Source organism: Mycteria americana, chromosome 1, assembly GCF_035582795.1.
Source record: "Mycteria americana isolate JAX WOST 10 ecotype Jacksonville Zoo and Gardens chromosome 1, USCA_MyAme_1.0, whole genome shotgun sequence".
NCBI classification, from domain to species: Eukaryota; Metazoa; Chordata; class Aves; order Ciconiiformes; family Ciconiidae; genus Mycteria; species Mycteria americana.
In genome coordinates, this window is record NC_134365.1 from 74,272,115 (window position 1) to 74,298,759 (window position 26,645).

A 26,645-nucleotide genomic window follows, 5' to 3' on the forward strand; every position below is an offset into this window, starting at 1 on the left:
AGTTTTCTGGCTTGTGATCTGAGAAGAAAGTTCACCCTTCAATTCTGAAGTGGCTGTTTTTTCTGCTGTTGTATATATAAAGCCTGAGATTGTCTTTCTTTGAAAATAATTTTGATATTTCTTTTGTTTGGAGCATACCATGTCATAGCATCATCTGAGTTTAGCACAGCATTTGCTTTCAATGTTGGAAAGCCAAAGCTCTCGTAAAGATGTTAAATTGTCTGATAATATTTAATCAGTTCATAGACTGTGCGTGCTTGAATAGTAAGCACTCCTGAAGAGCTTGCACCTTTAAAAAAAAAAAGTGAAGTACACTGATAATATTGCAGAGTGTAGAGAGGTTTAAAATTATTGGAGCACTTAATTTTTTCTATAATTGCTTCAATTTGAAGGAAACTAGGCAAAATACCAAGCTGAAAATGAGTTGCATTAATCGAAAAATTCATCAGTCAGAAAGTAGGATCTAAACCAAAACGCCCAATTAAAACAAAAAACCACACTAAAAATGTTGGAGCTAAAGCCTTAAAGTAATGGGGCTCATATTCCTCCATGTTGGCTGTTGACTTCGGAGGATGTTTGAATAACCTCACACATTCATTTCACTGAAAACAGCGGAGGAGCTAAGGTGGAGTCCGAGCGTTGCTTAGAAAGGAAAGTAGTACACAGGGAAACCCTGGCTCCTTGCGATGCACCACAGTGGATAACAATCAAATGTGAGGATAGATCAGCTAAAGGTTAAAATCTTTTTATAGTAAGTTGACAATAAGATAAAATATTTAACACCACTGTGAATACCTTATGGTGGGTAGAGAGCTTTTCGGTACTATGTAATTATATTTCATAATGATTTAATGAGCCTTATTTAAAAAAAAGGTTGTCTCACTTGAAAGGTACCACACAATCCAAAGCAAAAATGAGGCACGTTGCTGCCGTTCAAGGCTCTTTTTAAATTTTCAGGTCAATAAGTTTACCAGTAAAAGTAAAATTTCACTAATAGATAGTCTGTTTTTCTGGTCTGACTTAAATTTAGCATAAGCATTGATTGTTTCTAAACAAGGGAGAGCTAAAAAGAATTTATTTTCGAAAGAGGATGAAATACTAAGTGTGCATATTATACGTCACCGGAACTTAGTAGGTCCTCACAAGTCTTGACCACATATGGCTCCAGTACACCACATGGTAGATTTTCATATAGCAGGTTTCACTGGGTTGTTGGCACTGATACAGTCAAGCAGAGATAGACACCCAACTTCCAGTACGTAAGTACTCATCTTTGAATCCGTGGGATAGCTCATGGACTGGAACTTCATTATGGACTTGCATATCTTTCTGAACCTTGTTCACCCTTTCTTTGCCATCATGCAGAATATTTCATGGTACCGTACTTTGGTAGAATGTGGACAACTGCTGTAATTTCCTATTTTACCTTTTACTTTGCACCACGTAGATGGTTGTGATACGCAGAGGCATAGCAAGTGAGTAGTGGCAAATGTCCAGGGAAGGCACTTGGTGCACATTCTGTTCTGTGTGGATCCTGAGAGCGTTTGGTGTGCTGGTCACCACTGGGTTGCTATGAAGGCGACAGCACTTGCATTTTGTCCGAGATCTCCATGGTGGCAGCTGGCTTCATAATAACACTGGCAACAACAATTTCCTTGTCTCGGGTCACCACCTGCGTAGCTGCAGGATTGCGTGCTGCTTGCTCCTAAACCGCACGTAAAGAAAGGTCATGGGGAAGGTCTGCTGCTGTTGATCTTTTTGTCATCTCTTACACAAAAACTTGTTTGGGCCAGAATGCGTCACCAATGGGCAAGTGCTGTTCAGATTAATTTGTAAGTAAGTCATGAGTGGAGAAAAACAATGCACTTCCTTTTTATTTAAAGTCTTATAATTTAATGACTACTTTCAAAGGTTCGTACTCCTTTTGTTCATACAGGAAAATGCTGTGTTTTGTGTGTGGTCCTGTTGACAGGACTGGGCTGGACCCACAGCCTTTTCCAAAATGGCAGAAAGGTTTGAGGGAAGGAAACCTGCATCCAAGTCCTTGTGTTTCTTAGCTGGGGAACAATAATCTGACCTGCAGTAAGAGTACCGTTACTTGGCTTGAATGCAAAGTGATGTCTGCCTCAGAATTTAATAGCTGTGAAAAAATTTTATATCGGGGAAAAAAAAATTTGTAGCCATGGCCTCCACGCTTGTCTCACTGGGAGGTGCCAGGGGATGCCCAGTATTGGATGTGGTGGTAGCAAGAGCAGTGGGGCTGGAAGCAAGCAGCATGTGTGGGACTCATGCCAGAGCAGCAGATGAAGGGAACGTTTCTTGGTTGATGAAACCAAGGGGTCTGGAAGAGTTGCAGCCTTCTCCTCACATATTCTTTGCTCCTCATCCTTGTAGTCGTGGGAGGACTTGAGCTGTGTGCCTCATGCAGAGCTCAGTGGAGCTGGAGTAAGGTTGGAGGTGGGCAATGATGGAGCCTGTGGGGAAGACAAGTGCTCAATTTTTTGGCAAGTTTTTACTTCTGCTCTTCCAAAAGCGCATGTTGCTTTACAGTTGATGCCACTATGTTCGGATGAGTTCAGTATGGGCTTTCAGACCAAGGGCCCAGTTTGTGAGGCAAATTAAAGGAAAACACTTGTAGCTGTGAAACCAGTGTGTGGTCAGGCCTATTATTATTTTCTAAATATCCTGCCTTATTTACTTAGAGATGATGACAGATAATTAAAATTTTGTAGCATTTCTCCAAAGAAAGGAATGAAGGATCAGATTTTTGAAGGAACTTGAGCGTTACTCTGGTCAGGGCTGGAAAAACTTCCCTGGACCACCGTTGACATTATGTGTGAGTTTCTATCGCACCCATTTTGATGTCTCGGCCTCCTCACCTAACCAGCCCACGCCTCATTGTGTCTTCTTCTGTAGTGTACCCTTCTTGTGCCACATATACCTCAGGTTTTCCTCATTCTGATCTTTCAGCTGAGGTCTAGACTGCTACAGACAGCATGTAACTATTGATCTGAGCTAATACTCAGAGAAATTATTTTTACTGGTTTTATGTGCTTTTTTCCCCCAGAAATGTGCACAATAAATATTAATAATTTCAAATTCTAAAGTACTTGATTACCACTTCAGATGACCCAATTGCATGCCAGGTTTTTACTTCTGATATTCGGCTTCTATTCTTTTTTTCCCCCCTCTTTTTCATCCACCCTCTTGCTGGTAGTAATATAAATAAATCATCCTCAGGAGCACAGATATTCTGCAAGTTGCTGTGCTGGAAGTTAATACTTTAAATAGTCACAGGTTTGGGTTTTTTTCCCCCTTTCTCACCTGCACTTAATCCTATCTTCAGTGCAGAATGAAAAGAAGAAGTGAGAGCAACAGCAGTGATGGTTAGCTATATTGCAATTCCACTGCATTTTGATTAGCCTTAGGCTCAGTTTGCTTGGGTTTGTAATCCACTCATCAAGGTGGATACAAACTCAGAGAAATGAAACCCCAACTGTGTTTTTTGAAGGGATTTTGCGCTTCTCTTTTTGTATTGAAAACCAAATTCACACCATTAAGCAGTGGTGATGGGAGAGGGAAGAGAAGCTGCTCCCTTTTGAAACTGTGTGCATATTTTTAGATTAATTTTTATTCTTCCTGTGTCTCTACAGACTCTGTGTCTGGTAGTATTGAAAAGAATTGTTGTCCAATATGCTTATTTAAACAATAAAGGTTATTCTTTTTTACTTTTCAGTGAATGTTACTTGCTTTTAAGAACTACAAAGCTGGCTTGTGTGATCACTTATTGTCCCTCCTGTGCTATGTCTCTGTAACATATCTGTGAATACCTGTGAACGTTTCCTAAGATTATACCTCTTCTGGAAATAACTGTTCTGGTGGAAATACAATAGTAAGTCACAAACATTTCAGTCATTAATCCTCTATTACCCTGCCTTAACATGTACAGTGCATTCTGTTTCTTGGTTTTAATAATACTTTTTTTGTTGGCTTCTTGATGCTTACGGAATCACAGAATATTTTAGGGACCTGTGGAGGGCGTATGGCTCAGCCCCACACTAAAAACAAGGCCAGCTTTGAAGTTAGATCCTATTTTAAAGTTAAATCAGGTTGCTTGGGTCACCAATCATGCCAAGCACCGCTGAGGATTAGGCACCAAACAGATAAAAGTACGGTTGTACAGAGCTTCTCCGCATAGCCTGGCCGTGTGAACTCCAGCACCCACACCTCAGATGGGCACCCTGAAGGAGAGCCCCTCCGTTGCCAGAGGCACGCGGGTACGCTCTCTCTCTGCTCCCTGCGAGGGCTGAAGGGCTTCCTGCATCTGGTCTCACGAGCGCTCTGCGGCTGATGGTGAGCGGTACCAGGCTCTTCAGTAGCGACCTTGTGAAGCAGAGACTCCAGAGCTGAAATGTACGGTCTAACTTACTTGGAGGAGGAGACTTTATTTTGAATGCAAATATGAATGTTTTCATCCACACATGCATTAATCTTTTCAAGTCCTGCCAAGCTCTTTTAGCTAGTTTCTCAAGTTAATTATATGTTACGGAGTGTCTGGGTCTTTTTATATTTCTTGAAAAAGTGTTTTAATTTTAAATATATTGTATGCCATTTAACTGTGTGTCTCATGTTAAGGAAAGAGGTAAATATGAGCAAATGATCTCTGCACCATTTACCATTTTGCATTAATGCCCTCTGTGAACTGCAGAGTATTTTTTTCAGGATGTCATGTAAACGTATCCCACGCTTCTGAGTATGGGAGTAAGAGGAAAGAGATTCTTTCCAATTTGTCCGTTTTAAGACAGAATAATCAGAACTAGCACCACTGGCAAACATTGTTTTTAAAATAGGGGGCTCAGTCCACAGAGGATTTGATGGGAAGTTCTGCCAATTCTTTTATTTCAACAAGGTACAATCTTGTTACAGGAGTCCTTTTTCCAGTCTTTTCAATGAATGCTGAATGATTGTGGACTACTTCAAAGCGCCCGTGAATGGTAGCTGGGAAAAGCAACTGGTTCTCAATAGGCTTGAATTTGTTGTCCAGGGGCCTGAGTTTTCACTGGGAAGTTGCAAGTTTTCTACAAAGTAATGAAGGTCATAACATATTTTGCTAACTGCTAATCTGTCTTAGAATCAATGGACTAAAAGTGAGAGACTCAAACTGTACCTGTATAACCACTTTAAAGTGGCACCAGAATGGGATGTCACAGTATAGGGCTGTCACGCATCCTTTCTAGTGCTTGGCAGTTGTGTGGGGAGCCAGAGTGAGGGACTGATCTGGCTGCAAACTAATGTTCGGTTAGTTTTTTAATGACATACCTGTCACATAAGCATCATCAGCTGTCCTAATGATGTAGCAGGAACATCAGGCTGAGGGGCAAGGGGAGAAAGAGAAAACTTTTAGCAGACACTGGCTTTTGCATTGGCTCCTGGCTGACCCTGCTTTGATCACAGCTGACCCTGCTTTGAGCAGGAGGTTAGACCAGAGGCCTGCTGAGGTCCCTCTGAACCTGAATTTTTCTGTGATCCTATGGAAGTGATTGTGAAACTGCAGCATCTCCTTTAAATACCTCAGTTGTGGGGGGTTTTTTTCCAACTGCAATGTCTAAAGTAGCTGGAGGAGGGAATTTTCTGTTTGGCAGTCAGTTGGATAAAAACATGGATTCTGCTTGTAGAATTTGCTTCTTGGAGAAGGCAGCCGTCCTGCGTATGTGAACTGGCTTCATGTGTGCTATATCACTGCCCTCACTGCAGCTCAGTGGTATATGGGGAATGTACGGAGACCGTAGCTAGTGGTGGTGTTTGGAGCTGCTCAGCAGGAGCTGTGAATGCCAGCTTTGCGTTGACGTACAAGGCAAAGACATTGGGGAAACCCCATTGTGGGGGTTTATTCTGTCTCGAATGGCACAGGTATGGTTGGATCCACTTTGGGGCCAAGTATGGACACGTATTTTTTTATACACTGTGAAACTCTTGGCCACAGGAGGTTATGGATGGTCTAAAGTATAACTGTGTTAGAAAGAAATCAGACAAGTGGATGGATGAAAAGTCCGTTGGGGCTGTTGACTACAAAGGTGTATATACAACCTGGAGGCTCTATTTTGGGGTACTTGGGAAGTCTATAAGCTATAGGTTGCAAGGAGTTGGGATGATATACTGGAGGAAGAATGAGTCTATATCTGATTCTCTTCTATAGTCTCTCCTTAGGTATATGTTCCTGATTATTGCCAGAGGAGGGAATGGATGGGCCTTTTTTCTGACTGTGTATGACGCTTCATACAACCCCTTGAAGTGCTTTTGAAATCTGTTTTATATGGTTGTGAGAACTGGGGAGTGTAGCTGAACTGCTGATACTCTTTATGGTGAGAATTTGCTACTTGGAGTTGAAATAGCTTTGAACTACTTGATGACTTGTGCTGCCATTTAAAAAAGAACCCAATGTGCTAAATACCATTGTTATCTTTTATTATTAGACTTATGTTTGCAGAACCAGCTGTCATTGTAAAGCAAATCGAGATCTTGACTGCTTGAGTTAGAGCCCATTAAAATGGGCTAAAGACTGAATATCCTACATCAGGCTGCTTACTGTTGTACTGAAGTGTGCTCGGTATGAGTACTGTTCTCCTGAGACCTTACCAAAAACTAGGTGAGACTTTATGAAACTCTCCTACTGTGTAAAACACCACAAAACTGACTGCGCAGCATGGAAACACTGGTAAGGAATTAATGATTGTGCGTTTAGATGCCATTTGTAAACAACAGGGGAAAAAAACTAAACTAAGTATTTTTATAAATTCTCCTTTATGATCCCCATTTTAAAATAGCTCTTACAGTATTTCTTAGGAATTAAGGGTCCAAATCTTGCAGATAGGTCTCTGTGCTTTTGCAGGACTAAAGTCAGCAGGGCTCCACAGCAGCACAGGGGTTTGTCCACTAGGATCCAGCTGCAAGCCTGGAAGCAGACTTTGTTTGTGTGTTGGTCTTAGTTGCTCTGGACTGGAGCCAGAGTTTCGCCTCTGCTTAAGGGCAAAATTGTACTCTGACAAGCCTTCTTTGCTGGTGCAAAGAACTGCTGGGCTGTATGCTGATCCAGTAGGTTTTAAACATATAGTGCAAATTAAATTAGTACCCCTAACTTACTGTCAGTGCTTAGAGTTTTCCTCCGGAAGCCTGGTTGTACTCGTATTAACGTTCATACTCACATTGAAGTTAGTGACGAAGTCCTTCTTCACTGTGCGCAAGACCTGGTTTTAAGAGGCATCATTAGGATTGTGCGTGCCTGTGTGCTTCTTTATGGGCTGTAGGATTTGCATAGCCTCGTTTGTTTAATCTTGTAGACTAGTTATGGGCTTACATTCTTTTTCAATGTCTGTCTGGTTTGTTTTCTCAAAATGATGGGCAGGCCTTTCCCAAACAACTCTGATCCTCTAATTGATCTGGTTTTGGAGCTCCCACTTAATTCAATAGATGTTCTGAGCATGGAACAATTACAGGATCAGGACAATGTCTATTTAAGTTCAGTCAAGTCATATAAAAGTGTCTTTTTTCCCTCCCTTCCAGCAGGAAATTGATTTCATGCTTTTCAATCTCCCAGCATATTTATTAAACTATTATTTATTCATTTAGTTACTTTATTATTTAATTTTTATACCAAAATGTGGCTTTGGTCTCTAGAAGGAAGAGTGGGAAACAGTTCAATTCCCCCCCCCTCCCCCCCAAAGTACTTATGTTCTGGCCTCTTTTTTAAGGTACAACACTACTGTGCACCTTGGAACAACGGTGGCTAACAGCTCTTAACAATAGGAGCGGGAATAATGGCAGGGGTAGCAAAGACATGAAGAATTTTGAAAAGCAATATTCTTCAATGTTGGGAAAGTAATGAAAGGTCAGAACGAAGCTCAATAGAAAAGCCATTATGAAGAGAATGGGCAGAATTCTGGTTTTATGTTGCTGTCAAGGCTTTGGATTTGTTTTCTTTCCATTCTGACAAATTGTATTTAGTTTAATTCAGATTATTATTATTATTTGCTTTAACTCATGCAGTTTTACTAGGTGTGATTTTAATGGTGCACAACTGTAAATGGCTATATTTTAGAGACTTCTTTCTCTTTCCCTTTTTTATTTGGAACCTTCTGTATAATGAATTCTTAACCAAGAATTATTGTTTAGTATTATTTACTCAGAGCCAGGCTGTGCTACCGAAATACAGACTGAGTAGCACCATACTCTGCTGTTAGCTCTGCTGACTGCTGTAGGACGGCTTAAGAAGGAGGGTGCGTGCTACTGAATGTATTTCATGTACTGTTCAAAAGTCCTTGCCATTAATTCAATTCCACTGTGTCTGCAGTCAGTGTTGAAATCTCCATTGACTTCCATGCCAGCAAAACTAGATCGGCTGTGGCTGCTTTTGATAATATCGTCCTAGAATTTACTTTCTTACCCCTAATTAATTAAAAAGACATTCTGCACCCATTAGTTATGGCAAAAGTATGTTTTGAAAACAGGACTGATAAAAGAAAATATGTACGGCTGAAAGAGATACATAACGGGTACCGATGCTGGATCTATCCTCATCCTTTTGGTTTTGACCTAAGAAAACAGTTCTGTATGATGGGGTGCTCATATAAAGCACAGTCCTCCTCTTCCCTTTTCACTTCCCTATATGTAAAAGCAGCAAAGTTGGCCAATACAATTTAAAATCAGCATCCTTCAGATATATCTTTCTTGCAGATATATCATTGGTTGTTCAGCAGATGCTCAGTCAATATGTCCAGATAACCAGTAATTTGGTCTATTTCAAACCTAAATAATGTGTAGTGACTACATGTGGGGAGAGCCTACATAGCTCACGTTTATTTCCTCTCTATTGCATTTCGTATTTTTTCATTATTTTCATTTCTCCCAGCCATGTCTGATAATAAGATCCCCTTGTAGATAGTGCTGGAAGTCTGGAAGGTCTATGGAAATGTCCTCCCAGAGCTGCTAAAGACAGATTAGACATCCATTTCGGCAAAGAAATAGTCCAAACCCTGGACCAGTCCCTGTGGGTGGTTTTATGCAGACATCTTTCTTCTGCAATTTTTTAGGGCAGTTATCAGAGGCTGTTTCTGGTCTTGTTTTGTAGTAGGGGGTGGTGATTTAAAAGCGCTCATGATTTCTCTCTGCTGCTATGGAATTAAATACTAAAGCTCTCGTTTACCTCTGAGGCAGATGAACTGTGCCGCAGGCTGAATGCCTGGAAATCCCCGGCCTAGAAGTCTAATGATGAGCCCCACATGCAATCCACCACTGCCACAGTAGAGGTTAGTCTCAAATGTAAGCAGTGAGTACAACAGCTGCCAGATTGATGCTCAAAAGATGCAGGTCCCCAAATAAACAACTTATTCCTTCACCATTTCTTCTTCCATTATGCACAGGGAGGAGTTTTCTGTTTTCTTTTATGTGTCTTCATTTGTTTTTGCCAAGTGCACTTAGCAGATGAGAGAGTACCCTTCCTTGCCTTTGCTAGGTATCAGTGTTCTGAAAAATGAACACAAAATGCATTCAGACTCTCTTTCAGGTCCAGAGGTTGGAATTTCAAATAATTGTAATTGAAAATCTTGCTTACATTTTGAATTAAGTTTACCGTTTTCCTCTTGCCATTTTTAAATTCAAAATTGTTAGACTAACATGTTTCTTGAAAATTGTTTTGTCACTGGGAAAAGGAGATGTTTTCAATATTTAACTCTAGTTGAAGACTGGCTTACCCTTTTTCTTTCCTTTTTTAACCTCTCCAAACATGTACTTTTCAGATTCCTTCTTAGCTGTCTAAATTTCCCCTATGCCCTTTCTGGTTGACTTTGTTAGCGTGGTGCATTCCTTTTATGGAGTTCTACATTTTTCATTTTTTGTCCTTCAGTGGATTCTTCAGATGGGATTCTTGGCCGCCTACATCTATCTCACTCTGGGTACCAGTGTGCGCTATCATCTCTTTCATGGGAAATTGGGCTTGTGTCCTTCTTCCTCTAGGGAGTCAACATGGAGAATCAAGGTACAAAGTTGTCCCTGGCCTTAACCAGGGCTGCTGCTGAAAGCGTGCCAGAGGAGACTTCTTTATATGTTGTGTTACTTGGTAGTGCTGGGCATTTGTTCGAATTTCTCAGCTGAGTGGGTGATGTACCAGGTTCCTGGGATTCTATGCTTGTTGCGTGCTTCAGGCTCTCAAAAGTTTTGTCTGCAGTGGTGCTTCTGTATGCACTTCTTACCCTTAAGGAAAGTGAAAGTATCCAAATTATCAGGTTGACCAACACTTGCTTTAAAATGTTGGATGAGATTAACAGGAAGAACGTGTCCTTTTAATCTAATGGAGCAATGGGTAACGCTCTTGATTACAAAACTGGAAACCAAGCTACGAGCAAAAAGGGTGAAACAATAAAATAAACCTCTAGATTGTGTTCACAGCCTCCTCTTTTGTTGCAATATGTCAGGGAAAGTTCAGACTGGACATTAGGAAAAGGTTCTTCACTGAGAGCGTGGTGGGTCACTGGAACAGGCTTCCCAGGGAAATGGTCAAGGCATCAAGCCTGTCAAGAATTCAAGGAGCATCCGGATAATGCTCTTAGTCATATGATTTAGTTTTAGGTAGTCCTGCGAGGACCAGGGAGTTGGACTCCATGATCGTTATGGGTCCCTTCCAACTTGAGATATTCTGTGATTCTATGAATAGTTCCCAAGCTGATGTGAGGACTGACAGCCTATACCACTAGCCCTGAAAAATTCTCCTGTACTGCATCTTTGCTCTGCCTTCACATCAGATGGGATTGCCTTTCACCGGTCTGTCTGCAGAGGGCTCTGCGTGGATCATACTGCTGTTCAGTGCAGACGAAGCAAGTGGGATCTCTGCTTTCCCCGTCCTGCAGGCTGCTTTGAGTTTATAGTCCCTCTGTGGTCTTTAAGCAGCACACTGATCCCAGCTGGAAGAGTTTACTTGCTGTTTACAGCATGTTCCGGAAGAAGTGTTCTTTGCACATACATGTTAGATCTTCATAGGGATCGTGCATTTCCTAATAAGATACAAATGATAGACTTGGTACTCATAGTGTTTTGCCCCTCTGCCTTTCTTCAATCCATCCTCCTTCCACATGTCTTTTTTCCTTTCATTTCATTGCTGTCACGTCTCAACTGCATACTGTAGCCATTGCTGTCTATAATGCATTGTTTCAAAGCAATTAACTTGTTATGGAGAGTAGGATAAAAAGCAATAAACAAATTCCAAGCATGTGGCCACTTGCTTGGTCAGGTTTGAATGCAGTCCTACCAATATCATGAAAGGGCAGGTCCCACAAAATAACACAACAGCGGAGTTTACTTTGCCACAGGTAAACCCTTGCAAGCAAAGCCAATCTATGTGAAATATTCTTGATAGCTGTTCCTATGTTTTAGATTAAATTAATAGGCCAAGGTTGGAAACCTAATTCTGTGTTGCAAACATTTTTCATGGCAATGTCAATTATGAATTGTTCTTTCTAATCCAGTCGTGAGCATTTTTCGTCTTTCAATGCGGCGTGATTCACTACAGTGTACATAGAAGCCAAAAACATAGATGAAATCCTAGAGCCATCACTGAAAGCTAGAGTTAATTCTTTAATTTATGGGGGTTTTTTTGTTTTGTTTTGTTTTGTTTTGTTTTGTCCCCCCCCCCGAGTTTATTCCATTTTCTGTCTTTCTGTCTCTCTCTCTTACAGGTTTACTTTTACATTTAAGTAAATTGTTATTCTGCTCTGCCTACTTCAAGCATTACAGGAAAACTTAGCTTGGGTTTTTAATACATTGAAATGACTGATTCTTAATCTAATTGCAATTTGTTTAACTTTATGTCCAGTTTAAAGCTTTGAACTTCTTGTAAAACACCGTATAAAGTACTGGGTGTTCTTGTACTTCCTAATTCTGTCTGGCATTTACAACAATTCTTTCACTATCTGTGAGGGTATGGCTCCTAGCTCTGCCAAGATGGGCTTAGAGTCTGATCCACTCCATTGCTGTGAATAGGAGTCTGTCCATGGACTTCAGTGGGAGTTGATTCAGGCTCTTTATTGCTTCACCTTTACAAACTGAATTCCAGGCTATTCTCCATGGTAAAAATCTTGGCAGTATTGAAGTGAATGGGATATTTGCTGTGGAATTCAAAAGAGCCAAGATTTCAGCTAGAATATTTAATATCTCACAATTTAAAATAACCTATTTTCAGCCCTTGGATTTGACTTGGACATTCTGCTTTGAAACAGACACAGGAGATTAAAGTGAAATAAAATTTCCATACTGAAGCTTGATTAAGGTCAGAGTTACTATTAGATACTTGGTGTTAACTACAGCTGTGTAGGACAGAGTTTACTGAAGTCTGTAATTTGCCCATTAAAGGAAATCCTGCGACATGTCTGAGTCAAGGGGATACCACCCAAGTGGTAACTCTGACTTTAAATCTTGTTGTGTGTCAATACTTACTTTTGACTAATAAAAGTGCATATACTCATTGCAAAAAGGAAACAAACAGTGTCTGTGTGGGTAAATCTAATTGTAGGTTTATTTATTTATATGTGTTTTACGGGGCAATATTTCATACATTTGTGAGCCAACCAATGAACCCTGAAAAGTCTGATGATGACTGCTCTTGTAGAGGCTTCGCAGGGGCCCTGGGAGATTTTCCATCTGTGAGCTGAGTATTTCTCTTGTAACGTTAATACCCACCATCAAGTGCAAAATCAAAACAAGAATCACCACTATGTAAGACTTGATGCGGATATGGTATCCTGCTTAAATCTCCCACCCTTAGCCATAGCACCTTTTTGTTTGTTTTTTAAAGTGTATGGCTAGTATTAAATATAGTTGGATTTCCCATCGCCTTCCAAGAGGACCTATTAGATAGTCAGATAACTAGTTTGCTCTTGGATCCTTACATTAAGGAAAATAAATATTAGATAAATATGGTAGGAATCATAACCAGGAACCATAATCTTGGCTGAATTGTTACTATATTTTTCTCTACAAGTCTTTCCAACCAACTGAAAACGAAAAAATGTATCCAGGAAACTCGTTAATGTAGTTCATGCATCTAATATAGAAATTCAGTCATAAGATCTGTGAATAAAAATATGTATTAGAATATATGCCTGTGCATATTTTTATTTATTACATTAGTCTACGCATGTGAAAGTCTCCACTTAGAATTTCAGAAAGGCCAAGGTTGCTCTATATTTCATAATGTTTTAATTTTTAATTTTTTAAAATCCTTTTCACAATTACCAAGTAACTAAACTCTTAAACTGTTTCTGTCTGCCCCAAGGGTTTTTTCTCTTCCTCTATGTGTTGAAGGGAAATCTGAGCCTAAGAACACTAAAGAGGAAAAACATGTCTCATCTACTTGTCACGGCATCTATACTTTGCCATTTTTTTGCCACCCAAATGTGACAGGGCAGCACATAAATGTGTGAAGTCTGTCACAAATGGCAGCCAGAGCTGGGAATTCAGGAAAATGAGCTTTGCCTTTTTGAGGCTTTTGCATTTAAATCCTGCAAAGTGCTGGGTGCCTTCTGAAAGGTTATGCTAAGCCTGCTCAGCGTTAGTTCATGGGAGGTGTTCACCTTGAGGGATTCAGCCTGGAAAAGGCGTATCTTCTACATGGAGCCCTGTGGGGGATGCGTGGGGTAGGAGAACATGACATGTTGCCTGTACTCTCGTATGTCTCATGCATGTGATGTATCGTATGTCAGAAATCGCAGGTGTGGCTCAGAAGCGTGGGAATGACGGCTGTGGAGAACAGAAAGTCTCTCTTCACCCGCAGAAGAGAGTGGCAGCAATGCAGGCAGCAGTGGTGCAGCCTCACCCAGTGCAGCAGGATTGTCTCCTCGGAAGTGAGAAGGTCTTTACAGTTCCACGATGCGTATATCGTAGTTCCTTCTTCTGAAGTGCTGTTTGGTGTCTTTTTGTGTCCCACATCTGCAGGAGCTCACAATACTCTCAGACTAGAGACTTGAGGATAATGTGACAACACGGAGCAGGAGGATGAGGCCACCACATTGATCTTACACTAACACTTAAGAGAGAGCATCTGTGCACTAGTACAGATGGGCTGTGTTTTAAATTATCACGTGAGGCTCCAGCTGTTTTGCCAGTCCGCAACCATTCAGAGCCTTGAACTTCATATTCAAATCCATCTATGTATCTGGATGGCCGGGCCCAAAGAGCGGTGGTGAATGGAGTTTACTCCAGTTGGCGGCCGGTCACAAGCGGTGTTCCCCAGGGCTCGGTGTTGGGGCCAGTTCTGTTTAACATCTTTATCAATGATCTGGATGAAGGGATCGAGTGCACCCTCAGTAAGTTTGCAGATGACACCAAGTTGTGTGGGAGTGTTGATCTGCCTGAGGGTGGGAAGGCTCTACAGAGGGACCTGGACAAGTGGGATCGATGGGCTGAGGTCAATTGTATGGGGTTCAACAAGGCCAAGTGTTGGGTCCTGCACTTGGGCCACAACAACCCCATGCAACGCTACAGGCTTGGGGAAGAGTGGCTGGAAAGCTGCCCAGCGGAGAAGGACCTGGGGGTGTTGGTTGACAGCTGCCTGAATATGAGCCAGCAGTGTGCCCAGGTGGCCAAGAAAGCCAATGGCATCCTGGCTTGTATCAAAAATAGCGTGGCCAGCAGGAGTAGGGAAGTGATCGTGCCCCTGTACTCGCACTGGTGAGGCCATACCCCGAATACTGTGTTCAGTTTTGGGCCCCCCACTACAAGAGGGACATTGAGGTGCTGGAGCGTGTCCAGAGAAGGGCAACGAAGCTGGTGAAGGGTCTGGAGCACAAGTCTGATGAGGAGCAGCTGAGGGAACTGGGGTTGTTTAGCCTGGAGAAAAGGAGGCTGAGGGGAGACCTTATTGCTCTCTACAACTACCTGAAAGGAGGTTGTAGAGAGGTGGGGGTCGGTCTCTTCTCCCAGGTAACAAGTGACAGGACAAGAGGAAATGGCCTCAAGTTGAGCCAGGGGAGGTTTAAACGGGATATTAGGAAATTTTACTTCACTGAAAGGGTTATCAAGCATTGGAACAGGCTGCCCAGGGAAGTGGTTGAGTTGCCATCCCTGGAAGTATTTAAAAGACGTTTGGATGAGGTGCTTAGGGACACGGTATAGTGGTGGTCTTGGTAGTGTTAGGTTAACGGTTGGACTTGATGATCTTAAAGGTCTTTTCCTACCTATACGATTCTGTGATTCTGTGATTCTGTGATGTGTCTGCCTCTCTGTGTGTCTATCATACGTGCGTGTGTTTTTTTATGTCGTCGGCAGCGCCTCAGCAACACTGATCCTCCCCCTGTTACAGCCAGGCCCTCCTGAGAGAAGCAGCTAGATGTGACCCCAAGAGGCTCTGTTTAGGCAGGAACACAGCATCGTCGCAGGTTTTTGAAACAAGAGCCGACCGTGTCACCATGTCCTACCTTCTGGAGCACATGGCAGCATGTGCTCCTTTTCTTCCAGGAGGCGAGGGTAGGTCTGATACCTTCCCCTCCCTTTTCTCTCGCTCACAAATGCGCTACCTTTCACTTGGTTGGAGGGCGGTTTGGGAGCCAGGCACATCAGCAAGCTGCTTGTCTTGGGTGTCTGGCAGGATGGGCAGAGCAAGGGATGAGCAGCATGAGGTGTGGAGTGGGCACATTACCTTTGCAGTCCGTGCTGTCTTCTGTGGTGAGGTATTTCATGTGAAGGGGAGGGGGGGTTAGAAGGAGAAGGGAGGGGGAGAGAGGGAAATGCAAACATCACCACTATCCTCAGTAAGAGATTTAGATCTCTGTGTTGGCATAAAAAGGTCATTTTGGGCCTGAGGGTTTTGACATTGTTCCTTTAAGTTAGACCCACAACATAAACTATTTTCAACACTTGCCATGAAGAACAAATGACCTTTAGTAACTTGCCCAGAAGACAAATGGTACGTTAACACAATAAATATACTTTGCTAGTATCGTGCTTCTTGCTTTAATTTTCAATTAGAAAAGTTACCTTTCCCTCTCCCTGTTACACAAAGGACTGCACTTTCATGCTTTGATTTTGTAACAGAGATTTCTTTGCCCTCTCTGGGATTGGTAATATTCACTGATAATTACTGGCTATCCAGTAAATTTCCTTCTGTTCAGGGACAGCGTTTTGTGCTCGTCTGCTCCAAGTGGGCTGGACGGAGGGTATCTGTGAGGGAAGGAGCGGGCCGTTAAGGAGCCTCACCAGACAGGTCTGCTGCGAGAGCAGAGGAGAGGGAGTCCCAGGGACAAACAGTTAAGAGCTGGTGCTGGTAAGTATACCTTTTGTTTGACTGAGCTTTGGTAGCGCGTAAAATGAGAAATGAGACTGGAAATTAAAGGTGAAATTATTTCAGTTTACATCAGTAAAGGTAGGAGGTATGGATGTTGGCATGTTGACTTCTCTTCAGGGAAATGAAGGGCCGGTACTCTTCTCTGTGCTCATTTTTATTTCAGTTGAGGTTTCCAGGCTGGGTTGTTATGAAGCCAGCTGCCAAGGCACAAACTCGCTGAAGGACCTGAAAGTACATCAGCGGTTGTATGAGGGTGGAAACGCCAGGGTTTCTGCTGGGGATGCTCAGGCCGTGGCTCGGCCAGCTGCTGATCTCGGCCCCACGCTCAGGCGACGCCGTGGAAGAAAGGGAAGTCTACAGTGTGCTGGTGTGGGAGCGGAGGACACCTGAGGGAGGAGAGGAGAAGAGTGATGAGTAGGGATGCACCAGCTCTCCTCCACGCAGTGCCGCGGCTTCCCTAAAAGGGTGGAGAAAGGAGGTGGGCATTAGGAGATGCTTCCAGAGAGCTGGGTCAAGTTTCGTCAAGGGGATGACGGAAAAGATGTCATCGTCACACAAGCAATAAATGTCTGGAAGAAGGGAGAGGGTGTTGGTGGTGGGAAGATAGTAGATCAAGGGATGGCACAGTGGCAAGGAAATATTTAGAAAAAGAAGAATGATTTGTCATCCATTGGAGTCACAGATACAGTTCCCTTAACATTAATAGTGTTTGGAAGGTAGGAAGATCTAACACGTAATGCAGAGGCTCATTTGGCATTCCTTAAATGTTGGTTAATTATTTCAAGGGCTGATACAGTGCCCTTCATCCCAAAGGGATCCAGAACACTTTACACAAAAGTAGGTTTTTCAATTTGCTGATTGGTCTGAGGATTACAGTTACTTCACATCAAATAAAAACATTTTGGAGAAGGTTCTTTTTTTGGGTGGGGGGAAGATCTTTTGTTTCAGCTGAACAGAAGTTATTTTACAGAACCAAAAATGAAAGCTTTCTTTTGTGTTTAGGATCATAAATCCTTCAGAACCTTACTGAGGGTGTGTTTAAGTAAAGAATTTTTAAGCAAAGCCTCTGGAAACGAAGAATTGAAATACTTTAAGTTGAAATAGCCCTTTTGCATCTCCAGAAATGTTTGTTTCTTCTTTTGCATCAGACTGCCAACTGAGTCTGACCTTATTTCATACATAAATTAGTCATCCAATTTTTTTTTTTTTTATCAGCAGTAAAAGTCTCAAATTTTTTTTTCCCAGCTATATGTTTATGCCCTTTTATGATCATTGAAGTGGGACTTAATAGAGCTGGAGAAGCGTGCTGCTCTGAGGCAGTTTTATTGGGGAAAAGCTGAGCTGGGGAGAAGGAGCTTGAAGTGGAAGGAAGCAAGGGATGAATGAACTGAAAATGAGGGAAAACTGAAAAGAGTTGGACAGTGTGAGTAATGGTGCCAGTTACTCCCCAGAGTAAAAATAGGAGCGAGGAAATGAGGATTAGGGATACGAAGATGAAAAGGGGAGTCGAGAGGAAAAAAAAAAAGCTGACTGAAAAGGCAAAAATAGGACACTTCACCTTTATTTTAGTGAATGCTTTAATTCTCCATTTTCCTGAGAAATGCCATATATTTCTAAATTTGGAAAGGAGGAGAGGATGGCTATTTTTAGGAATTACTAATGTTTCTGGCTGCTTGCAATTCTGTAGTTAACCAGAGAAAAAAAGAAAAATACAACAATGTAAAAGTTAGTGGAACTTAAGAAAGTACTTTTGAGAAACAGGACCTTAGTAATACCTAAACTTTCAGGTCATTGTACTTCTAAAGAGACAACACAAGACCTGTATTACTTAAATTTCATGTGAACGTTACAGGCATAATCCTGCAAACACTTACAGGTCATCAGCAATTTTTTTTTTTCTTTTAATGGAAACTGATAACTCCTATGCAATCAGGTGGCTCCAGAAACTAAGGACTCGAGAGGAAGACTCAATCTTGCTAGACTTGTGATAAGAAATCACAAAAGTTGGGTGTGCTTTTTTATGCTGGTCTTTAGCCCCAGGAGGGAATTCACCCTTAAAAGGTTTTTTTGAGTGATTTTTTTTCTGATATTGCAGCTGTGTGTGCCTGGTTCCCAGCTTAGGGAGCCCAGCTTGTGTTTATTTAGTGGACAAGACTACTGGAAACTGAAAATTCTTTCTGGTGATTCCTCAGTCTCACTTTTTTTTTTTTTTTTTTTTTTAATTTTACTCGGAATTAATCAGTTAAAACGGGGTACTCGTCTTACTGGCCCTCCCAGAACCCCTGAGGCGGGTTTGCTGATCTATGTCTTTCGGTTGTTCATCCTTTTATAGAACAACACTGGGAGCCTTGAGGATATGTTTGACTAGCAGCCACAGTCAAGCGCTCACGATGTGAGAAGGGGGAAGGAAAAAAAAAAAAAGACCTGGGTCAGCAGTACAAACGGGGAAATGACACCAAGCATGGTGGTGAGACTGAGGATTTCTGCTTCGCTGGTAATTTCTAACTTTCTTTTTAAATGGGTTTTAGATGTGGATTTTCAAATGAGCTCTTTGAAGTAGAGACAAGGCTATGCAAATTTTTTTTAACAAGAAGAAAATATGAGGGAAAATTAAAATGATCCTTACTCTCATGCCCCTCCACTCTCCCTCTCTCTTTCCCCACCATGGCATATACAGAGAGGGATGTGGTTATTGATTAGTGTGTCCACGGTCCAAGTACATCCAAGCTATGGAAAAGGTATACTGCAGTTACCTGGGCAGGGGACACCATTTCAATGCTCTTACTGGCACCCCGCTACCACATTAGGTCAGTGCTTCTATGTTGGTCTGTTGTTTTTTAATGACATATTGGGTCATGATCCTCATCGCATGTTGCTGACATCAACGAGTATTTTGTTACTGAGTGAAATTGGCATTGGTGTCAGATATTTCATGGGTTATTCCATCATTCTGTTCTTGCTTGGACAACACGAGGCACATAAACGGTCCCGAGCCTGTTCACGGTCTCTGAGTCATGAGTTCTTGTTCTTAGGAATCGTTTGTTATGCAGCACACATTATTTTTGCATTTGAATGTCTTCATTAAATTCAGCTTTCCATCTCTGTAATTTTACTTCAAAATCTGAAATTCCTGCTTTTCTTACAGGTCACTACTGAGTTATTTTAAGCCCTCAATTTTAGATGGTAATGCTGGGTAGCGATAACTTAGGTAAAAACAGTATTAATTTTGTTTTATGAAAAGTTTATGGAAGTTTTAAGCAGAGCTAAAGTCTGGCATATTCAATTTAATTTTCCTTAATGAGTAAGAAATTAAGAAACTTTGGGTGCAAGTATAATAGAAACATTTAGAAATTTGATTTATAGATGAAAACTCAGAAAAAAAGGTGTCTGCTTTTATTCATCAGCTTGGGGAGTGGGTATCTCTTCAAAGTACCATAGGAAAAGGCAGATTGGCAGCTCCACCTCTGAACCGACCTAGAGCAGCAGGATCCACCGAAGTCAAAACTGAAGAAGGCTGACACAAGACAGAGCATTGCCAGTGGAAAAGCAGGTTTTCCTCAGAAATAGCTGAGTGGCTGAGTGTGTAAAACCAAGCAGAGATAGCAAGAAGACTAAGGAAAAAGAAAAACCGTATGAGTATGGGCAGTGTCTGTGAATCGGACAAAAACCCGATGAGACAGCCTCAACAGTGGAGTCTTAGGAGTTGTCTGAGCTCTACTGATGCTGGAGCATATGTGAAGCTGAAAGAGCGGGCAGGAGGGAGACAGGACCTGAATGAAACGTCGCCTTTGCTGGGGAAAACAGATCACCCGCTTGTGCTAGTGGCCAAGGAGCAGATAGTGAAACTTTATTATAAACGGGCTCCTGGGGAGGCCTGGTTCTGCATAGCTTCTGCAGATCGCAGTCATTCAGAGCAGTGCAAAATGTATATGCAACAACAGCTTTTCAATTTACCGGAGTCCTGACACGTGTTGGCACATGCACGTGGGGGTAGATGTGCCCTTGCTCTTGGTTGTCTGGCAGCAGTCTCCCTCTCGTGCCTCTCACCACCAGAAGCCATATAATTGCCTTGGCATGGCACTGTGCCCTGCACGCTGGCCGTGCTCACAGCCTGCATTGTTGTGGATGGGAGACAGCGTGCATGCCCGTATTTTCTTATTTAAAGAGACTGAATACTTAATGTAAGAAAAATATAAAGGGTATATTAACGTGGGTGGCCTGTCTCTTAGTTTATTCACCTTCTAAGATGGCTACATAAGGAGGGAACCAAAAGTACTATATGGAAAACAGCAAGAGTAGTTGGACCCCATAGTCTCCTGTGACCTATAGAGATTCACCACGTCATTTAGTGTACTGGGAGTAAGCCAGGGTTTGGGGATAGCAGCAGCAAGAGGGTAAGTTGGAAGCTTGTGGGTCAACAGGAGATTTAGGTTAGCTGAGAGACTTCAGCGGGTTTCTTGATGATGGGAAGAAGCTGAAAGCTGGTGATGCTTGTTTAGTAGAAATACTGGAAGTGTGTTAAAATTTTGAGTTTGAGGAAAGGGAAGTCAGTGGCAGGAAAGCATATCCAGTACAAACACTTAGGAGAAGTTGGAGCTCTGTTCTCCAGCATGAGCTGACCTTCTGAGGAAAATGGGGCAAATCCAGTCCCCACAGACCCAATTTGGTTGTGCCAGCAGGGAAGAGTCGAACAGAACGAGGGTAGAAAATAGGACTGCCACCTTGACTATAAAGGTTAGAAAGTGAGACTGCTCTTCTGAGAGGAAGTCAATCAAAATGTTAATCAGCCTAATATGTTTCCAAGTTCTGTATTTTGCATAACTTCAATAGAAGAAGATTTTTTTTTTTTTAAGTGGCAAAGTTGGAAATAAATAACATGACAGTAATACTAGTCTCATTGCCTGCAGCGTAAGTGTTGTGTCAGATCATAAAGGTAGTCAACAATAGCGTGGAGATAAGCAGTGAGGACCCCAAAAAGACAGAAGTGTACGGCAGGAACTGCAAAGCCATCAGTGTCCTTTCCACGTAGGAGAGTGTTGTCTCGGGGAGTGTGTATCGGTTTAAGTAGAGTCACAGTAGAAAATCCGTACTGTCAAAATTAACTTGCTCTACCATAGAATTTTGTTACATTTTGTTTTTAAGTAGTCATTGCCCAAATGGAATTAAGATACTAGTTCAGTAAACATTTCAAATTCCTCTGAAATGGAAACAACTTCATTTTTTTCCAGATCTGTTTGCGAAATCGTCCTCTTGTCTGATTCTCCTTAGTGTGTTAATTATTAAGTTGTGCGGTCCGTTTTTGTTGCTGGCTTCTTTAGCTTTAATTCTTTCCTTTCACTTGGTTTTCTACATGGAGAAGGTGGTTGGTGTGGCTCTTCAGCCCTGCTAGGCAAAAAGCCGTCGCTGTCCATATTGCTAGAAGATTAAACACACACAGAAACTGGGCTGCTCTCATCCAGGTAAAGAGGAGTTTTAAACATGAGCTGGTGCTGTGAGCTAACAGCTGCTTTGCCTGCAAAAACATCTTCCCCCACTAAAACTTTATTAACAGTTGTTTAGCTTCATCAGTGGGAGTAATGGTAGGAGGAGGCCTAATGTAAACAAAGCACAGGTGGCTGTGTGGGGATTTTATCGCAAGGGCATCTGGACCTGTTCTGAACAGAGAGGCATATATATATATATATATATATGTCTTTTTTATATATGTCTCATATATATAGATGTGTGTATATATATATATATATATAAAAGCAATCCCATCATTTTTACCACTAGGGGAACAGAACTGGTTTTATTAATGGTGGGAAATCATAGGGAAAAGGAGTTAGTGCCACATGAGGGAGCAGTGGCTTCTCATCCTCTCCGTGTTTCTCTGTAGACCTCTCTTGGCCTCGGTTTCCCAGCTGGTGAGATCAGGATATTCCTTACAGAGGTACAGGATGAGGCTCACAGGTAGTTAATATTTTTGAACTTGAAACGTGCAAAACTGATGGAAGTAGTAGGGATTGTTACTATTCCCCATTTAGCACAAAGTTGAAATATTGAGAGGCTAAAGCTCTCTCAACCAGCCAGCCTCAAGCCCCAGTTTGACTGCAGAGGAAATCTATTACTCATTTCCTGCCTTTACTTAAAATAAAGAACACCCTGCTGCCCAGTACCATGTCTAAGAAGACACATCATCACTAATTTTTTGCCAGAATAATAAAAGTGACAGAAGGGGATTCCCCTGAATGTTTGATGCTTTTCTGCTGCGCGGCTCTGGCAGTCCCAGAATAGCCGTGCAGAATCTGCACCGAAACGGGAAGTCAAAGGGTATGAGCTGGGCTCACACGTGCCTCTTCTCTGCTTTGGCCTTACTGGAAATGCATGTCCTTGTTTCAAGAAATAACTGAAGGGGCATGGTGGGAGAAGACCGATGGACTTAAATCCAGAAAAAGGTGTCGTTAAGAACGGAAGAGAAACTGCCTCTTTTCAAAGAAGAACTTGAGGGGAAGGCACTGAAATGGCCTGAATACAAATTCACTCTGACTCCTTACATGTAACACAACCTTATTCTCTGACATGCTGAAGGCATACGTGCTTTTTGTATTGTATTGCAGTTCTGGGTAAGGATGTGACATCTCGCTGGTGGGGTTATGCACCATGAGTCCTAAGGAGAGTGCCGTCATCATGGACTCAGGGCACGTGTACCTGTGGCACTATGGAGGGTTGTACATATAGACCTTGCAGAAATGGTATGCTGGTTTGCAGACAGTAGTGGGAGTGGAGCCATGTCTTTACTTGCAAAGAGGTGAGCAATAGGTGCGTGGGCATACTGGAATGCATCTATGTAGCTTTGACTATATTGATACAGATAAATCGGTACAATTTTTATGTACTGATGAGATATGAACTTTGTCAGCATGTGCTAACAGCATTATGAATTGAAGGCATTCAGCTCTCCTTGGCTGATACTTGCAGTTCTTAAGTTTGGCCTCTTTGGAATGAATCTGGCATCTGCATTTAGGCTAGATTTGAAAACCAGGTTTTCATGGGTGGAGATTTCAGCGTCCCAAGTAGGTAGGCAGCTGGCCACAATGGGAGCTCTTAAGCGTAGAGAGGACTTGAAAATCTGTGCCTTGTTTAAGTAGACCCCTCCAAGAACCCTGTTTAAAATACGGATGTTGAACACCAAAAACTCTAGGCCCAATGTCAATTTTTGCAGTTATCTAAACTTTGTTTTTGAGTTACTAGAACTTTGCAATGGGGATTACATGTCAGAGAAATGCACTGCTGAGGATGGAGATCAGGATGTGCCTTCTAATAGGTCTCCATTGAACATGGGGCCCTCCTAAGCAGCTGCTGACAGAGAAATAAATATACTGATTACCTGGTGTAAGCGGAAAACCTTTAAAATTCATTCAAAACTTGGAGTATGCTCCAAAAGGGTCTTATTTCTACATCCTCATGTTAATTTACAGACAACAGGCCACCACTTAGTCAACTCTAAGAAGCAGAGTATATTAGCATTACTGTTATCATCATGCTGACAACTCGAACATAATTTTCTAATGATTGAAATTAAAAAAGCCAGACCCATAACCAGCATAACTCATATTAATTCCACAGACTTCAACGAAGCTCCAGTGCCATTCAGTAACTGCGTGTCATATGCCTTATGGTGATCTATGGTTTGTGTTCGAAGCGAAGTAACGTGGTGATCCTAGACTTACGCAGCATCTACAAGCCACAGCAGTATTAAGTAGTACCTGTGAGCATGTAGTGCCGTACTCTCCAAATATCTCGATTTAACAGTATTGGAAAGAATCCCAAAGTGTCCCCCTGCAGCAGCACCAGTCCACGCAGGAGAAAGGTGGCTTTGCAGGGGAGCGGTTGTCACATGGGGTGGCTGGGCAGACACATAGCATATGCCTCTTCCTGCATTCGCCAGCGCTGAGCCAAGGGGGTGTGCACAGAGCAGAGCCCCAGCTGCAGAGTTTTGTGTGGGTGAAGATGGGGCTTTGCTAGGGGACCCCCTTTCTGGCTGCAGTGCAGTGCTGTGGCCTCCTGCCTGTTTCCTCTCTTCCAGGTTCACGGGCAGGGCTGTACGTGGCTTCCTGGAGAGGGAGAGACCGTGGCCCAGTGCTTCGAAGGTGGGAGATAAGGGCTAGTGATGGGGCAGCGTAAGGAGGGAGCCAGTTGCGTGTCTTGTCTTCACCGCATAAAGCTTAACATTCCTGTCTCCTGAGGGCTAAAATACCCTCACACGAGGGTATCACAGCATCAGTTTTCTGTACCGGATTTGCCCTGCAGTTTTTGTTTGGCCTTGGGTGAGTCGTAAGAGGTTACCATCCTGTTTGGCTTAACTATCAAAGTAATAAATAAATAAATAAATAAAAGAAATAAAGAAATACAGTGAGAAAGAGAAGCCAGAAGAAAGATTTTTAGCTCTTCGTTACTGTTTTTAATGTGAAGAGGAAAAAGCTGCTCTTTTTAGAAACCACACATTTTAATATTGCCTACAATAAATGGTGCTTGAAAGCGTAAAGGGTCTGAGGTAGCTGGTGAGTGTCAGTAATTCCAGAGTTGAGACTTGACTACATCTGCAATACAGCCTCTCCCACTCAGAAAAATACACCCATGCATACATATATATATGTATTCATACATAAGGCACAGCACTACATATGATACTTTGTGAGTATGAACTGCATGAGCATAGCACCTTCCTTTTGATTTTTGTCTCTTGCAGAAGCACCACTAAAATGACTAAAACGTGAGTTTTGCACTTTTTGTTGGGGAGTCTCTTTCTGGGGAGGAACACTTTCTTGGGTGGTTTCAAGACTCGCTGAGTTTTCAAAAGAGCTGACTTCATCTCTGATAATGAGCAGTACATAAGGTTGAATTCCACTCTCAGCTGTGCCGACGCAGCTGCCATTGGCTTCAGTGGGAGCTGCATGTACACATTCAAGGGCAAAACGTGGACCAGAATTTTTAGGTGCATGTAAATGCTGTTGGAGGCTAAACAGAGGTCACGTAGAGATGCTGGCATAGAGCCACGTATGATAAAGTAGGCTATGTTTTATCTTCCTCAGGATGCTTACTTTTAAAGCCTCTTGTGTTTTTTAGAGATGAAGACATAGAATTTCTTCAGTTAGTTGGTGAATTTTTTTTTAATTATATCTAATGTGTTAATTTCTTGCTGTGAACTGTGCTGTAACAGTGTTGTATGCTGTTGATCGGCTCCTGGATTCATCTCTAGAAACAGCTGCATTTTCAGTGATGAGACACTATGAAAATTCTGCAACCTGGAAGATGAATATGTAATTCTAATCAATATTTTTATTGTTTATAAGTTAAAATATTTAATCTTTTTTAATACGAGGATGGGATGAGATCAGGAGAAAGAGGAGTATGTACAATTTCACTGGTTTATATTAGAAATGTTTCCATGTGACCAGAAGTGCATTAAGGAAACATGCTTATGTGGCATGCCGCCAGAAGGTATGCACCTTTTTTATTGCTTCATGTACACTGAAAGTATGGAAACTAAATTAAGGTCCACACTGATGAGCGACTTTACACGCGCGAAGTCCTCCTATGTTACATGCTCAGGCTCTTTTGAAAGAGAGAGCTTGAGACCTGTAGAAGGATCTTTCCTGAGACCTTTGAGATTGTGCTGAAGTGCTTTAAGAATGAATTTTCAGTTTGCTTATTTAAGTGCTGTTCAGGTGAGCTTTAGATCACTGTGATTAAGACTATTTTAATAAATCTTTAAAATGCAAATCAGCTTCTGAAGTTTGTGAGCATCTCACAGACGAATGTGCGAGAAACCTGTGTGTATATTGTATATATATACATGTATGTGAGTGCATATATGTATATATACATGCTGATGGAGACATGTATTATTTTGGTATTTGTAATATTACTGAAGTTATTCCGTGTGAGGCAGAGATCCTGCAAATCTATGAAAGTGAATTCTGTTGCATGATGGTGTGGTCTAAGGATATGAATCTTCTCACATGTTCATGTTTAAGTTTTTTTGATCCATATGAAGAATATCTGAAGTGCCAAAATGTTTAGGCATTCTAATCCAAATGATGTGAGTAAGAGGGATAAGTATTCTTCATTTAAGAAAAGATTACATAGTTGCAATGAACAAAAAAAACCCAACCCAAAGCTAAATCTGTTACTCTTCACAAAAAATAGTTTTGCTTCCAAAGCGTCTCCTGAAGCCACCCGTGATGCTTGCCCAGCCACCTAGAAGAGGCCCCAAAGATGTATTCCTGACAAAAAGCACTTCCTTGACTATGCTCTTTGATTTCTTTTTTTGTGTCTG

General features: G+C 41.9%; 1 protein-coding gene across 25 annotated transcripts in view; it reads left to right on the forward strand.

The window, feature by feature from the left end:
- Window positions 1-26,645, forward strand: part of SOX5 (SRY-box transcription factor 5) — a 723,931-nt gene that overhangs the window by 97,598 nt on the left and 599,688 nt on the right. For 7 of the 25 annotated variants that reach the window (XM_075506020.1, XM_075506208.1, XM_075506234.1 and 4 more), the window contains 3 exons: window positions 6,197-6,362; window positions 9,207-9,302; window positions 9,899-10,030. The exons of 15 other annotated variants lie outside the window; for them this stretch is intronic. The gene's annotated coding sequence lies outside the window, so the exon portion shown is untranslated. Of the gene's footprint in view, window positions 1-6,196; window positions 6,363-9,206; window positions 9,303-9,898; window positions 10,031-26,645 lie in introns of those variants that run through there. 3 more of the 25 variants (XM_075506028.1, XM_075506038.1, XM_075506048.1) reach the window with 3 other exon arrangements.